Here is a 16,705-nt window from a genome sequence, read left to right on the forward strand (position 1 = left end):
GACAGAACACAGACGCGCTGCTTCTCTGAAGCCCACAGCTCCTGACGTGTTAACACCCTCGCTCCGCCCCACTGGATCTCCACAGCCGGGATGCTCTCATCCTGGGCCCCAACGCTCGGTGATACGGAGAGGGGTGTGAGGAGAACGCACAATGATCCATCAAAAGTGCCAGAGAGCCTGAATCGGTGAAGAGGGAACAGATTGGTGTGCTCTCCGAGAGTAAACACGTGTGTCGGTCCAAATAATCAGGGAAAATCCTACTAACTGATTCCACGCAATGTCTCCTAATCCTTCTAGAGTCAGAGAGAACAGAAATTGCGTTCCCAAGAAACTTGAGTAGAATGGCGCACAAGGGAGCCATCCACATGAACTGTATGTCCATGTACGTATTTCTAAAGCAAACTTGTCTGAAACGTACACACTGCTATTATGTGCGCCTTGTCATGTCTGATTTCACTACAGGCAGAAGTCCGCTGAAAGGTCACTGTCTTAGGACACAGTGTTATTATATAGTAATGTACATCTGCAGCATGCAGCAGTAAGAGGCGCATTACAGTATTGCCATTACATGCCACTTTATGTTTTGGATTATTCATTTATCAGACTGCACCCATCTATTTTACCTAGGAGGAAACCAACAGGGAAACTAGACAAGATTCAGTTATCCATTAAGCTGATTCAATACAACATTCAACTTCACATTGAGAAAGTACACAAATGAATAATCGCATGTTTACCTTCTACAAGGACTTGCTTCTTTAAAGCAATCTTCAGTTCCAGCGTTGTGACTTCAGCCTCTTAGCCCTGTAGACAGAGACAAGGGGAGTTAGAGAATGCCACTACTGCCCTTAACCTATTAAAAAACGAAGCATTTCAACTGCATTGCAAAAAAAACAAATATTGGTAGGATCCACATTTTCTGGCAAATTATCACGGCGTCAGCCAATTCCACAAGGAAGCAGCAAACGCTCTGTGGGTAGCTTCACCTGTAACTGTTCCCAGATACAGGAATAATACACACTTCACCTACCAACAGTATACGCTCACTGTAAACCACATCTTTACATGTCACTCTATATGATAAGAGCAGCCATTCAATAAAAGCAGTCAATAAAACAGAACAATGGAACTGTTTAATGAACATGGATATTGCATTTGCTAAACAAAAACACATTGTTATATTTCATTCTGAGAGTCCAGTTAGAGAGGGCTCTGCCTAGTGGCGAGCACACCTGTCCCATCCTCACCAGGCCTCCCCTGGGAGCGGACACTGCTCAGAATGCTGCCAGCACCGCAATACGAGCACTCAACCCCACAACAGAAAAAGAATGAAAAATAGGAAGAAAAAAAATCTTATTTTTATGGTAAACTGAAAAGTGACTATGGGGCAATATCTCCTGAGCATTTGAATAAAAGCATTAAAGCATATCCAAATATGAAAAAAGACCTACTCTCCCACACTGTTCTTTTGTGCCGTTTACATTTGCCAGTCAAAACTGAGGCCGGGCTTTTACGCAGGTCTGAAGTGTTTATCTAAAGCAGCCTATGGGTAGATAAAACACATGAGCACATGTTGCCCAATTTCATCATTAATTATCTGTTAAATGCCCTTTTTGAAAAGTCAACATTAAACTTACTCTGAACCCCTTTTGCGGGTCGAATTATTACCCAAAATTGACTGTTCCCACACACCTCTATTATTCAGATTCATTACACTTCAATTAACATATCATCAATACCATCGTACATCAATAGAGAGTGGCGACAAATGACAGATATTTTTTGTTTTAAACTACTAAACATCATTAATCCCTATCACCTGAAAAGGCCTTGGGAACTAAATGAGTTTACCCAATGCATAACATCCATTTAGATAAATGTTCCATCACTTTAACGATGGAAAAAAAGATGTTGGGGGGGAAAAAAAGACAACAACAGAACTATAATAGCAGCTGTGGGTTTATTCTCTCCGCGATATAATGTGCATCTTGTAATACCTAAATAGATAATTGTCTCAATTTCCAACTGCACGTGGTTGTATTACTGGCATTTAGAGCAGTGGGGGAGCAGAGAGCGCAGGGTGTGGATAAACAAGCTCACGCTGCTTTGCTCAGTTGGGGGAGCAGAGCCCATCACACACTCCCACATTGAGATTTGGGGGAACAGAGAAAGTCATAGGTGAGATAATTACCCACCTAGGTGGTTTATGTGCATGCACAGTCAGAGGGCCAGGCTAAGAACATGAATCAGAATGCAACAATTTCGAAAGACAAAGGGAATGGAGGTGCATCTTCCTGTGCTGTGCAGAAAGTGTTGAAAAGCCAGTGTGTTGTGTGAGGAGGGTGGGGAGAGAGCACATATAACATATGTTGACATCTGGAGAAGCAGTTGCAAGCCAGCAGCATCAACTGTGTATCTAGGGTTTATGACCATGGAGTTGGTGTGATGCTTCATGTTTTTTTTATGGTAAGACATACTGTAACTTTGGATAAAAGGGTGAGCTACAAGAATTATACATTATTATCCAAACACACCAGAGTTTTCTATGAGAATCATGAGCTTTGAATCATGATGACACCGAGCAACACTATGGAAATGATTATTTCTGGTTTTCACTTTAGCTTTGGACTATTTGAGTGAAATGACTGTATTTGCGTTTGAACAAAGACTCATTTCATGCTCTGTGTAAAACTATGAAGTGGACCTCCTATTCGTGAGGAGGTCACTGCTTTACAATATGCTCTCATGTCCGAGGTATGTTATCAGCGCCTCCGGCTTTGTTGCTAGATAGCATGTTCAAAATATGAATTAATACCCCTCCAGAGAAACGCACCCAATCCCAACAAAAGGCCCACATCCACTCTGTGTGGCTCTTCAGCCCCTCTAATGGACAGGCTCTCTACCCTCCTCACGCACAACTGACAGAAAGAAGAGCCCATGAATATTTACCACAAAGTAAAGTTATTCCATTAATTACTCTGAGCATACTTAATACTGTATCTGTGGCTACTTTTGTGGTGGGTCGTTAATGAACTTTCACACGTCATTACCATATTAATTAATGCTCAACTCAATGACTGTCAATAGGACATGCCAGAGTTGTCTCAGTCTTTAAATCCCACCCAGTCTGTTTCGATCACTTAGTGACGCTAGACAGTCACATAGACGTGTCTATTTATCATTGCATAAACTAGATAGTATTAGATGCAGCATTGTCTCTGCGTTAGTCCCTTTCTGTAAATGGATAGTGGAGAGTTTAGTCAAAGAATAAAATGGGCGTACAACAGGATAGGCAGAGCAGTTAGTGATATCTACACACAGGCCATTGGTGTTTGCTTTAGGGTGTGTGCTTGAGATTTTCCAAGTCACTGTCTGTGTTCTAAAATACAGGAAAAACAAAGGCATGAGTCATTCTGAAACAAATGCAGCTGTTTACACGTGATACACTGAGGGCCGACTGCACTCTCCTTCTTTTTCTTCTTCTCATGCTTTATTAAAACAGACTGATTCAATGAAAACATAACTAGGTCTCGTAAAAACGGCCCTCAAAAATCAAGTGTATTTTCTCTTTCAACACGATTGGCAGGATTCTGGCATTATATTGCACACCCACATAGACTGTAAACAACAGCACTTTCTGACACGCAAACAGGCTGAAAACCCACCAATTAAAACCAACTTTTCTCCAACCCTTTGGAGACGTGTTTTTCTTTTTTCTAAGCTGAATAGGCAACAGTGCAGTCTGCTGAATGTCAGCCTGTCTGATCCCCGAGATTCGTTGGACCTGCCCTCACGTTTTGCTGAGCTGAGAACAAAGTACACAGAGTACACACTGAGAGCTTTACCGCCTTAATACCAAGGAAGTGGAATTTCACTCTGAACCCAAAACAAACAAGGCAGCACATTTCTTTACACTATTTAAATGTTAACAGCTCTTTTATCACAGCATACCCTTCTTTTGGATGCGTCTAGAAATCCACAATAAAAATTCTTATCTACTGATGCACAAAATAAACTGAAAAAGCAAACTGAAAAACGAATGTCATTTTGTTCAAGTCTATTGAGAAGTCACAGCTGGGACAACAGAGAAGAGAACTGTTTGACCCGAGAGTTGCACACTGTCTCACTCACAAGAAACTACAACGGGACATTCTACACACAGACAGACACACTCACACACACATACACACACGGCACGTCTTACGGCACAAAGGGCCAACCTACAGCCACATTATGCAATGCTACTCTTATGACCAATTCCTTTCCACCCCGTCAACCATGAGGGCTGTCAATTCTCTTCTTCAATATCACATTTCCACTCCACCAAGTCCCTGCTGTGCCCTGCTCCTCCTCACAACTCCGCCACAGATCCTGTGTGCTATTAATATCAATAACCCACAGATTCCATTTCCCCGGACAAAGACGGAGGAAAAGCGAGTGAAATGAGTGGGGGAGCAACTGAAACCCTCACCCCTCACAGCACATTCAACACTTACCATCACCCTCAACCCTACTGGACGGAAACACAGAACAGCAGCACGGACTTAACATACAGACACACACATACATACATGCACACACAGAACACACACCTACAAACAAAATAGAGGAAGTTCACACAATGCTCTCTACTATGTGAACGGTAAGATTGAAGCGGTTTAAAACCATTTATCTCCAATAGTAACTTCTGCTCCTCAGTGGGACATGTCTGCCTACTGAACCCTGACCGGCACCGTCCAGCACTTACTAACACACCTACAGCACACACACATATCCAGCACCGTCCCATAAAAGGCAAGGAGAGGAGGAGGGGAAAAACACAATTAAAATCTTTACTGACTTACCCATGAACAAGCTTTCATTGCATTAATGAAACATTCATGCAGATTCCACTTCAGGATTAACGATAGTATTTATAATCCACTTCTCAAAGAAAAAAAGAAGCTGTCAGTGATAGGAGTACCAGGAGAAGTAGTGCTGCTAGCTGGTTGTGTGTGTGAGAGAGCAGGAGTTCTGACTGCAGTGTTTCCTGGGACTGGAGGTATGTGGTCTAAACACAACAAAAGCCAGTGCCTTGCTCTAGATTAAATATGCAGGAAGAGGCCCCTTTGCATAAACACAAACACTCAGCAAATGAAGGACTGGTCCAGACCAGCCGCCTGCTGAGAGCCCTACCTGTCCTGAGCGCCTTTAATTAGACAAGAACAAGCAGCACAAGCAGAACAAATGAACAACACAGTGGTCACACCAGCCAGAGCCAATACAAACACTGTCTTTATCTTCAAGGGAAAAGAGTGCTCAAAGTTTGTTGCAAAGTTAAATAATACAAAAAAAGATTATGAACAAAGTCTGAGACTTATGTTTTTATTGTTTTCCAACATAAAAAAAAATAAAAAAAATAATGTTCAACCATTGAACATTGAAAAACACCCCACCAAACTCTACTCAAGGCAAATGCTTTTTTTGTGGAAAGGTTGACTTATAACAATTCAGAAAATTAAACATTGCTGCATTTCTAATGGGTGTGTAGATAATATTTGACTGTGAGACCTTCTAGCGGGTGGAGAGGAAAAGTCTAAACTACCTTTACCGGGACTAAACTGACACAATAACCCTGTCCACTTCTTAGTTTATTCTAGTTCCACGTTCTTTCTCTCTTTCCTTCTTTCTTTCATTCCCTCTTTGTCTCTCTATCCCCCTCTTCGGGATATGAATGCAGAAACTCACGCCGGTGCGAGACTCCTGGAGTGGAGAGGCTGCCTGGATCTGCCAGGCGTCATGACTAAAACTTCAAGTGAACCAAAGAGAACAGGAGCTGAGCCCTGAAGGAGCCCAGTTTTAGATGCTGAGTGACACATACTGATGCGCCCAGTCAAAGATGTCATTTTCATGCAAGCACCTCTCAAACAGAGCAGGGGGAGAAATGGATGGAAGAGAGGGGGCCAGACACCAGGCTGGTGTGGGTGTATGGGGGAGAGACAAGGAGGAGGGGTAGGGAAGAGGAGAGGAGGGGAGGTGGGGGAGAGAGGGAGGAGGGCAGAAAGAGGAGGACAGACAGAGAGGGAGATAGAGGGTGAGACAGACAGACAGACAGCGAGAGAGAGAGAAAGACAGAGCGAGAAAGAGAGAAAGAGAGAGAACGAGAAAGTGAGAGAGAGAGAGAGAGAGAGAGAGAGAGAGAGAGAGAGAGAGAGAGAGAGAGAGAGAGAGAGAGAGAGAGAGAGAGAGAGAGAGAGAGAGAGAGAGAGAGAGAGAGAGAGAGAGAGAGAGAGAGAGAGAGAGAGGCAGCAAGAGCAGAAATGAGACCTCTGGAAAATAAACAGGGTGTAGGGTTTCAAAGGCAGGGGGACAGGCATTCCATTGTTCAAGCCAATTATCAGTGGAAAATAATAACAACAGATGGATCCAGAGCGGCCAACTTGTGCCAGAGCGCCCCAGTGCTGGAGAACAGATGATGAAATGTGAGAGTAGTGTCGGGGGAGGAGGGACGGGCCCACAGTCGCACAAGCTCCACAGACCAGATGTGAACTTCCACAAGGACAGTTAGTATATGTGCTCTCCAGCCACCACTCGTGCTACACGGTGCAGAAATATCAAACAATGGCCGGTCTGCACATTCATTCATATCAAGGGATGTCTCAGAGGGCATCTGGACTTTAGGCACTTTAGAATGGCATAATATTCGCTCAATTAACACCTTAGTAACACTACCCCCTCCTCTTCGCTCGACATTTCTTATTTTATGACATACTGCTTCTACTAACTAGAGGCTTAGAAAAGTATTACATTACAAAATGCAATTCCCCTTGCTAAGTTTTTGCACATCACTACATTGCAAAGGCGTTTTATAAACACAGTTGACGAAAGGAGAATAAACTGTGAAGCCAGAGGATACATTATGACTACTCTGCCAAGGTACGGGTGTATTTGTTTCATTTTCACAATGTGGGGGTGTGTTCAAAAGATAATAATCACACTAATTATTCATTTTAAGTAAAACACACTTTTCTCAACAACGTGCAACAGTCAAAGGTCAGAAATAAATAAAAAACACAGAACACAAGGCGGCTACAGACACAGTACCGCATGTAAGTCAGGTATCTGGCTATTAAAAGCATGTGGTGCTTAAAGGTTCTGTAATGCACTTGGTTGCTGAAATTGAGATTTGTCCAGTCCTTTTGATTGCTTTCAGCTTCCATCCCTCATGACCCGTTGGGAGGTTTTCATTTGCTGCGTTCCAGTGTACCTTGAACACAGAGCAGAGCGCGGTGCTGCCACTAGACACTGGCGCTGCTGAGACAGAGCCCGTAGATGCTGGCCTCAGTGAGAGATCTCTCGTATCGGCTCCAGACTGACAGGCGATGAGGGGGCTTCAGCCCTAAAACAGAACCAATCCTCAATGTGCCCTGTCAAGGGTGGGAGATGTCTGCAGATAGTGGCACAAAAGATCTGCCCTTCCTTTCAAAAGAAAAGAGAAGTTTTCGTTTCATTAACTCAAGACTAAAGCGTAATTATCTCCCTATAGACCTTAATCACGAGCAGAAGGATAATAGAACAAAAAGCAGTCTCCAGTTCAGTCATTAAAGTTTTTTTGTTGTTTCTTTTTCTCTCTGTCTCCCTTTAGATGAGAGTATTAAATAATGACAACATATCGGAGGTCATGAGCTAAATCCTACTTTCAAATGTGTCTGTTGTGAAGCATGAAAGTGGAAATGTTATCCATATTTAAATGTTTAAGTTTGCTATAAAATGGTTTCCTTTGTTTAAATCTCCAATCTCTGGCCTGTCTTTATCAAAATGCTCTCTGTCCACTAAGGCAGAGGACGAGGCCACTACAGGAAGAAGGCCACTACAGGAAGAAGGCCACTAGAGGAAGGAGGCTACTGCAGTCTGGATGCTCAGATGCAAGGGTGTAATTAACCATGTTTGAAATAAAATCTGGTTGAGTACAAACAGAGCATTTTATAATCGTATATAATATTCTAAATGACTAACAGCGCTTCGAGGTGCTTGTAATGCTATCCCCTAAATGCCGACTCCCTAAAGGATTCCACAGTGAAGAAAAAAATGAGAAACTTTGCCTAGATTTAATTAGCTTATAAAAAATAATTGCCATTAGCAAATCTCATACGAAGGGGTTGAGGCGTTTGCTGAAAAATGTCTTTTTTTTGGACGGCGTGAAGACAAAGGGTTTTCAAACAGGAACTTGCAGGCCAGCAGCCGTTTTGTGCACTGACACAGAGGTCGAGTTAATTAGACTATTGTCATTTTAATCAGGACAGCTCAGCGGCCATCCCTTCCTGAAAGAGCCAGTGGACTTGAAACGGCAGAGGGACTTCTGTGTGCATGCATGCGTCGGGCCCGGGGTCTCTCTCACACTGCTCTGGGTTAGAGAGTATGTGCTGGTTCTCTCACTTGCTTCGAACATTAATGAGCCAGAAACACACCAAGGAAACAGGCGCCTGGAGTCTCACTAGGGGAAACTACTCGCCTTTGCTCTGCTCATGTCTCTGTTCATTTGAAAATAATTTAAATATCAAATATTTGAAATAATTTGCTTCTCCCTGGCTATCAGATTTTAAATAGTGAGTCTTTCATGTATTCTCTATTATGCCCTCAACTGGCATTAACATTTAAAACATTGTTAATGTAATCATATTTGAAAGGTGCATATCATTATGGTTTATTTTTGAGTGATTTTCGCATTTCTGGAATACAATTGGACAATTTTAAGAATAAAACGAATGATGTACAGCATTGATCAAATCTTTGCTGAATATGACTAATCTTAAAAGTATATTAATCAAAACCGGTGAGAGATCATGCATAACATTTTTAAGCCACTAGTTGAAAATCTTTGCTTGCACAAGAAAAACTATTCGGAACCATTTTTATCCTACATTTGAGATATTAGATTTTCACATTCACAACCAAGTCTGGATCTATTTAGTTTTCCCACTGACTTTCAAAAAGGGGAGAGGAGAGGAGGGGTTAGGGGAGAGGTTAAAACCCGTTCATGGGGTCTCAGGGAGGTGAAAGTGGGACAGACATAGAGCAGACCTGAGCTGGTCCGAGAGACACTTCTCTGCAACTTCCCTCACCACAGTTGAGTTCTTTTCTGAACCCTGCTGCAGACAGGTGACTACTAAGGTGATATACTGTACTGCACATACAAATGTTGGTCCAATCCCTTGGGGTAACTCAAAGGCCAAACACAAAGCAAAGACTTAAGCCTCCAAAGAGTACTTCATCACCAATTGGTGAAATAAAGAGAAAAAACTTAGCAAAAAGATAAGTAGTTTGAGGTCAGACAGTTCCTGTACACTTGACTTGCGACCACCTCCCCCTGGGTCTGTTTAGGACTACATTAATAGATCTGTAAGTTCATTGCTTTTCACATTGATCATTAATATTTCAGCAAGTGTTAATATTAATCTGATCAGAAATTAACTTAATTCAATAATTCAGCACATATAAATTAATAATTCAATAAAAAGAATGATCAGCTATGTTGAAAGGGAAACCAAGAGACATTCAGCGGTATTATGTGTGGTTATTTAAATGGCCCAATCACACTACAGCACATTTACTATGGGTATATGCATTTACATTTACATTTAGTAATTTTAGCAGACGCTCTTATCCAGAGCGACTTACAGTAAGTACAGGGACATTCCCCCCGAGGCAAGTCGGGTGAAGTGCCTTGCCCAAGGACACAACATAATTTGGCACGGCCGGGAATCGAACTGGCAACCTTCTGATTACTAGCCCGCTTCCCTAACCGCTCAGCCACCTGACTCCCATATGCATACTGAGTAATAGGCTAGCGCTTCTTATAGCTTTACTTTATGAATGAATAGCCAAGTGCTGTGGTGTTAGTTCACTTGGAATGTTATCACACCACAAGGTACTACTATGGCAACTCGAAAAGGCTCAAATGTTGCAATTTCAACGTCTGTTTGAGATCAGTAATCCAGACATGTTCCCCAGGACTGACCAGAGCAATTGAAAACAACAGGGTGTTGTGTCCACTGAGATGTACATGCAGAGATAAAGAAGACACAAGCTCTAAAGCCCTGCTCTAGGAAGAAACTCTGTTTTCCCCAAGTTCTTCTGTGAGAGATTTACTGGGATTAGATGTAGAAATGAAAGCGTAATCTTCATTTGACAGGCTAGCCAATCTCTGGGTCACTGGACAACTGCTAACTGAAGGCCTCTTTCTCTTCATCTTTCTCTACTCTTTCTTTCTCGGTTCTGGTAATACAGCCTACAACCTTATGGCATGTCTAAAAACACATACTGTCCGCTTATTATACAACATATGAACAGATCCCACCATCACTTACTCTAATATCTAAGTAAGCAGTGTACAGAAAGCTAATGTTAGAAGTAATACAATAATATTTTACACCCAGTACTGGGTCAGTCATACCCACTGTACATACTTGGCTGTTGGTATCTTAGTGCCTTTTTTTCTGCCTCAACAGAAACTGATTTAAAATATTACTAATTTCCATGTGCAGTTTAATGACAGATGAAGAGATATCTCATGGTTCCGTATATACCTGATAACCCATTAATCACACTGCCGGACAAGGACAATGGCTAAATTTAAACACAAGTAAAAAGGGTCCAGCAGCAACACCCTTACATGAATTATTAATTAGTGTTACAGTGTAGCCTATAGAATTAAAAATAGCTGGTTTCACCTCATTACAGTTGGCTTTAATACTCGCTACAAATGTCATAGCTTGCAATCGTTTCCAATGTTTAACCCTGTCAAATCACGCTGGGTTATGTCCTCTCTCCTCCCTCCCTCCCTCCCTCCCTCCCTCCCTCCCTCCCTCCCTCCCTCCCTCCCTCCTGACAGAGGAAAGGGAGAGGCCTGTCAGCATATTTGGTGTAAGAGTCTTCAAACAAACTTCTACACTGGAACCCAACAATCATTTTTGTTGATGCACTTGAGAATTGACCTAACTCTCCTCATGAGGTAGACCTTGAACAATACTCAGGATAAATGGGATAAATCTGGAAGTAGTCCCTTTTGGTAATATAGTGTATGGTAATGATTATACTATCATTTGTTTTTCAGATGAAATGTGTTACTTATAAAAGCTACCTGATAATATAACTATAATATAAATGTGCCTCCAACTGGCAGAGACTCTCAATCGCTTTCTTCGCCAGGTCATCTTTGTTCCATTGTCACAAACAGTATTCTATGCAAATACTGACAGGCATGTAGCATCCGATTGTTTTGTAACATTTGAATAGTAAATGAGCACATTTTACATCTAGATATTCCATTCCCATTTCCATACAGTAAACGTGAACATGGGTTGAATACAAAATGATGGCAGGTGGAGTACTTGACATCTGGGCCCTCTCTGGACAGTGGAAATTAGATTTAAAATGTGCTTTTTTTATGAATACTTTCTCAACAAATACATTATCCCTGTAATCTGACAACTTTCTTCTCTGTGTGTTCTCTGTCACATACACTAAGCTGGATGTGGGGATCACCCACGTTCAACAACTTAACCAAATTGGAAAGGCAGATAATGCCTTTTTTACATAGTCGTGTTGCTAGATGTGATTATTATCAGAGAAAAACTTCCCCCTACGTGATAATGGAAAGTAGCGGGGGACATAACATCCTCACAGGTGACAGTGGAGTCAAGGGAAATGTTCCACACATGAATGAAGAGCATCATAGTAGTGAAGAGGTAAACAGATGCAGAGTGACAGGTGATCAGTCAGGCATTTGTCTCTTTAACTTCATCCATTCACTTGTTCAGGTCAGGATAGTATTCCTGTTCCACCCCCTCAGGAACACAGACCCACACAATTTGCTTCCGAGGCAGTGGCTGTGAGCAGATTAAACTGTGCAGGTTATCATGGTCCCTGTATCGCTAACGTTTGTTGCAAATTTACAGTTGTAGTCAAACAGAACAATTGTTTTGCATACAGTAAAGTCGTTACAGTACTACAGTGCATGGATGGTTTAAGTGTGTATTTAGTCTCTGGAGTCCTCTCTCTTCCTTAACCTGTCTGACCTTAGTTTAAATACAACTTTAAAACTCACTTCCACAAAACTGGATGCTCCATTCCTATGACCCACTAAGCACAGCCCTAACAATACTGACAACCACATCTTTTTAAATGTTAACAAAGGATCCTATTTTGTAGTGCTTATACATCTTCGAATGAGGAGGCCATTCCCTGTGGCTGTTGTCTCGCTGAGACCCAAACTCACAAGCTTGATATGAGGCTCTTTGAATCCAGCGTGTACATGTGATGAGAGCCCCAGTGCGGGCGGCAGATGTCAGAGGGACTGGGAGTGTCAGAGAGGCCTCAGAACAGGCCTGTCCTCCCTCCGACAGGACGCTGGGAGCCGTCCTGCCACCGCCTCGCCTCGTCTGCCAGCAGCGCTTCTCTTCACAGGAGCCATGTCTGATGGCACGCGCCACGCTGGATGGGCCCTTTGATTCCAGGCTGCGTGACACATCTGTTGCTTGTCACATTGTGTCGTACATGTCTGCGAGCCAGACACGACCAGAGCAGCGCTGCTCATCCCTGCCTCGTGTTTACAAACAGCCCGCGCTGCAAACAAGGCCGAGGCCAGAGTCAGGAGGGTCATGGAGTAGAGTGGGAGCGCCGCTACGTCACACACCGACTGACAGCCCATTAATTTCCCTTGATAATGCAGCAATGCCTTCAGGATGAATATGTTTAGTGAACATGCATGGCACATTCATAACAGCTTCTTCTATGAACTCATCTACATTTTCATATGAATATTGAAAATCTATTACTTCTTCTAAAGCGCCTGTTGAGAGAAAACTTTTACACTGTAAATCAAATCTCCATCAAGGGTCATTTCGTCACTGTGTTCCATTTATGAGCTTTTTAAGCACTTTGAGAGTGCTTTGAAAAAAAGTGCTAGAACACAGGACATTTCAGACTTATATTGCCAGCCTAAGTACATCAAAGATGACCACTGCTAGTTCCGTCACACAGTTCATCTGTGAGGTACACATGCCATATCAGCAAAAACCAAATTACACTGTTTCTCATCACCATTTTATAAAAGGAAAGACCAGCACTTAAGAGGCAATAAGAAGTATCTATAAGTGACAAGGTTACAAAAGCTCTGGGTTTCGAACAATCCTAAGTGCTTCATTTCATGTCGTCTTTTCTCAAATCAATATTCAAAAGTGTCTGGTAATTGCAAATGTGGGATTTATTTACAAGCAAAAGATTACCATTTCCATTTTCATTGCGTTTTGTCTTTAAAACCTACTACTTCTGAGCTTTTTTTTGTTATGGCACTATTGTAGTTTTGTTAAATGTTTACAACACCAAAATGACATTTGCTTCTCTGATCCACAAGCAATCAAAAAACACAAATTGGAAAATGAGGCAAACCTTTAATTTCCATAAATATCAAATACCCAACTGGTTATGTAAATACTATCTCTCTTCAGAGGGTGGGGAAAACATTTAGATAGCTCATTTACATTGTCAAATGACAACACACTCAACATTTCCACTCACGATCAAACTGTTTTGCAAGCACACAAAACTGGAAAAGATAGTCATGAACCAGGTTCCTCACGCCTGACAAAAAAAATGTACCGATTAAACGCTGATAATAATCTAGTTTCTGATAGTGGAACCAGACACCTCCAATCTGCAGGGAACACATACTGCAATGTCCTGGCAGAAAACGTAGGAACAGAGCAATGTAGTGAGGACCTAATATTCAAAGAGGGGATAATTTGTTTAAGGCTCACATCCAAGGATCAGTCTGGCCTTCATTAGCCTCACTATGACATGGATGTGAACAACATGTTGGCTTGCCACATGATCCCAGCTTAGAATTGTCACAGGTTGTTATCATTCCAAGGAGAATTCTACATGGATGAACACCAGAGCATTAATTAGAGACACTATTTGATCATTCCACAGCTGGCCTGTATAAAGGGGGAGTTCGTAGCCCCCCAGAATCCCCCCTGAACAGAAACACACACACGTTTACATTGTCAACCTGTAGATATTTCTTCACAGTACTCCAACTAAGCGTGCTACACCTCTCACCCTACATATATCAATATGGGAACAGGACCACTTTAATGCAATATAATGTCTTTATTCCAAGGCTAAAGACAGTATTGAGAGCCTGTTTCATTTATAAGGATCATATGATCATAGAATAAAACATGACCAATATCTTGAGTAAATGAATAACTAAAAAGCTGAATGCATGCCCCAACATGGCTTTCCAAGGTCAAATTGTCCAAAACACATACACTGCATTTAAGGTGAAGCCTTTCCTGTGTGAAGGTCAGACATTTTGTGTTTACACTACACTCCAGGCTTTAAAATTGTTTTGTAGTGTGCTGTCTGTTCAGGGTCATTGTTTGTTTTGGATGTGTTTATACACCACACAGACAGTCAATGGCTGAGGAGATGGTAGAAGGATGCAGACATGAAGCTGCATAAGACCTGCTAATGTTCTGCTTTAGGCTTGGAATCCACCACGCTGGTGTTGTGGTTTCTGCCTGTGTGACTGATCTCTTGCTCCTATCAATAATGTACAGGTATTACAGCCCACATTTTAGTTTCATGTAGAGCAAATACAAAAGAGCAGATGCAATTGAGAGAAGCATTAAAGCAGTTCAATACTAAGAACAATTGACCATGCAATATTGTGTAAAGACATAGATACATTTATCAAAAGAATATGTTTGTGAGCGTATAAATACAATTTTGAGTCCTGGTATGATAATTGTAAATCTTGACAAACCTAATGAGAGGATTGTCAGTATGCAGGCTGTCTAAAGGCCAGTATGCAGGCTGTCTAAAGGCCAGTATGCAGGCTGTCTAAAGGCCAGTATGCAGGCTGTCTAAAGGCCAATCTGTGGTGCTACCTACTGCTGTCAGAGAACACTTACTTGAATCCCAGGCTCCACAGAATGGCACCACTGGAGTCTGCTGGTTAAAGCAGGTCATCACAACAGGTAGGAAGGCAGGGAGGGAGCAGGATAGAGGACAAGAGGAGGGTCGTTAGTTAGAAATGAAGAAATAGAAATAATGCAGATACTTGCTCAACGCAAATCAATGACTAATAAAAGGGAAGCATCCTATTGAGCCTGCCTCCAGAATTGCAAAATAGTATTTACAAGCAGACTATAATGCAATCCCAAGGCTGTGTTAACTCTTTGTATGTGTGCGTGTGTGTATGTGCGAGTATGCAAGAGAGAGGGAGGGGAGGCAAGCAACGAAGGTCACTTTCAAACAATCCTTCATTAAACCAGCATTATTTAGGTTCCACAGAGATTATTTTTCTTCCTGTGTTTTAAATATATTTGGATACATATTTAGCATCTCAAACGAGAATTCCCTTGATTAAACAAATAATGGCACATTCAGAATACTGTAATTGAGTTCAAATTGATTCGAGCGTTGCTCTAATTGCATTTAAACACTGTTCCTCCCTAACCCTAGATTCAGTACTCCTTAATTACTGCCCTCTGAAGACAAATCCCAAAGGTGTGGATGGAAAAATAAAAATAGTGTAAGTTTTACAGCATGTTAAAATGACCTATAAAGTTTTTTTATTCAGTATGAATGAAACCCCCAGAAGAGAGCTTTGAGGACTCTGAAATAGCTTGCTCTAAGCACCCCACACTCCATGTCAAATAAACGCCACAGATTCCACCAACCCCTGGTGGCAGACTCCTGTCACTCTGGCCCACCACCCGTCTGACTGGACCTCCACCTTAACTCTCTCCCTCCTCTTTAAAACACGGGAGAAAAAAAAAAAGGCTAAATGTGTTTCCTGAAAGGGAGGAGAGGTGGAAAAAGCCCATCCTGTCCCTGGAATCACCGCCGCCCTGCCAAAGCACCCGCCACTGGCGTTTCTGCAGAGAGAGCAGAAGTTCCACCGGCGAAGGGACGGTGTGCCAAGTCAAACAGGGCTCTGTCTCCACTCCGTGGGCCGCCAGTGGGCCATGTGGGCCTGTGCTGGGCTTCCTGAGGGCTTGCTGCAGCTGCACAGCTCTGAATAACGTTACGGGGAATGTCAGAGCTACTGTAAACTCACCAGGCTGCGCCTGTCAGCAGGACGTTCCCAATCAAAGCAGAAACAACCCCACCTAAAACACAACGCATTGTTTTTTCCACCGGCCCCATCCTAAACTTCCCACGACTCACAAAGAGAACACGTCGAGAGGGCAACCACTTGTTCCCTGATCTTGCCAAACAAAATGCCAAGAGACCAGGAGTGACATTCAACCGAGTTTAAAAATACAAGCAGTTCAAAAATGATTAGAGTCTTATTTTATTGTTGAGTGCCTAACACTGGAGAGGAAACCAGAACAATCAACCCAACTGACTTTTTTTTCTGCTGAATTTAGAAACACTAATTAGTTTTGCTCTCATAAACCCAACCTGAAAACGACCAATTAGAAAGTGAGAATGAGACATGTGCATTAGAAACAAGTGCTTGTTATTCCCACTATTAAAGTCCCACATCCAGAACTTTACTGCGATGACTTTCACACTTCACCCATGGGGAACAGAATGTTACCTACTAAACACTCAGTCACGTACACATCCATGATAAGTTAATAGGCCTTTACATAATCCTTTAATGAGACTGCTTAGTTTGTAGGAAAGTATTACAGATCTGTAGAGCCAC

General features: G+C 42.2%; 1 protein-coding gene across 7 annotated transcripts in view; it reads right to left on the reverse strand.

Annotated features, from left to right (window-relative positions):
- The window catches only part of foxp1b (forkhead box P1b), a 131,587-nt gene that overhangs the window by 90,173 nt on the left and 24,709 nt on the right, over positions 1 to 16,705 (reverse strand). For 5 of the 7 annotated variants that reach the window (XM_062463561.1, XM_062463578.1, XM_062463536.1 and 2 more), the window contains exon 3: positions 738 to 804. The gene's annotated coding sequence lies outside the window, so the exon portion shown is untranslated. Of the gene's footprint in view, positions 1 to 737; positions 805 to 14,957; positions 14,998 to 16,705 lie in introns of all 7 variants that reach the window. The other 2 variants (XM_062463544.1, XM_062463552.1) reach the window with 2 other exon arrangements.

Source organism: Osmerus eperlanus, chromosome 1 (assembly GCF_963692335.1).
Source record: "Osmerus eperlanus chromosome 1, fOsmEpe2.1, whole genome shotgun sequence".
Lineage (NCBI taxonomy): Eukaryota > Metazoa > Chordata > Actinopteri > Osmeriformes > Osmeridae > Osmerus > Osmerus eperlanus.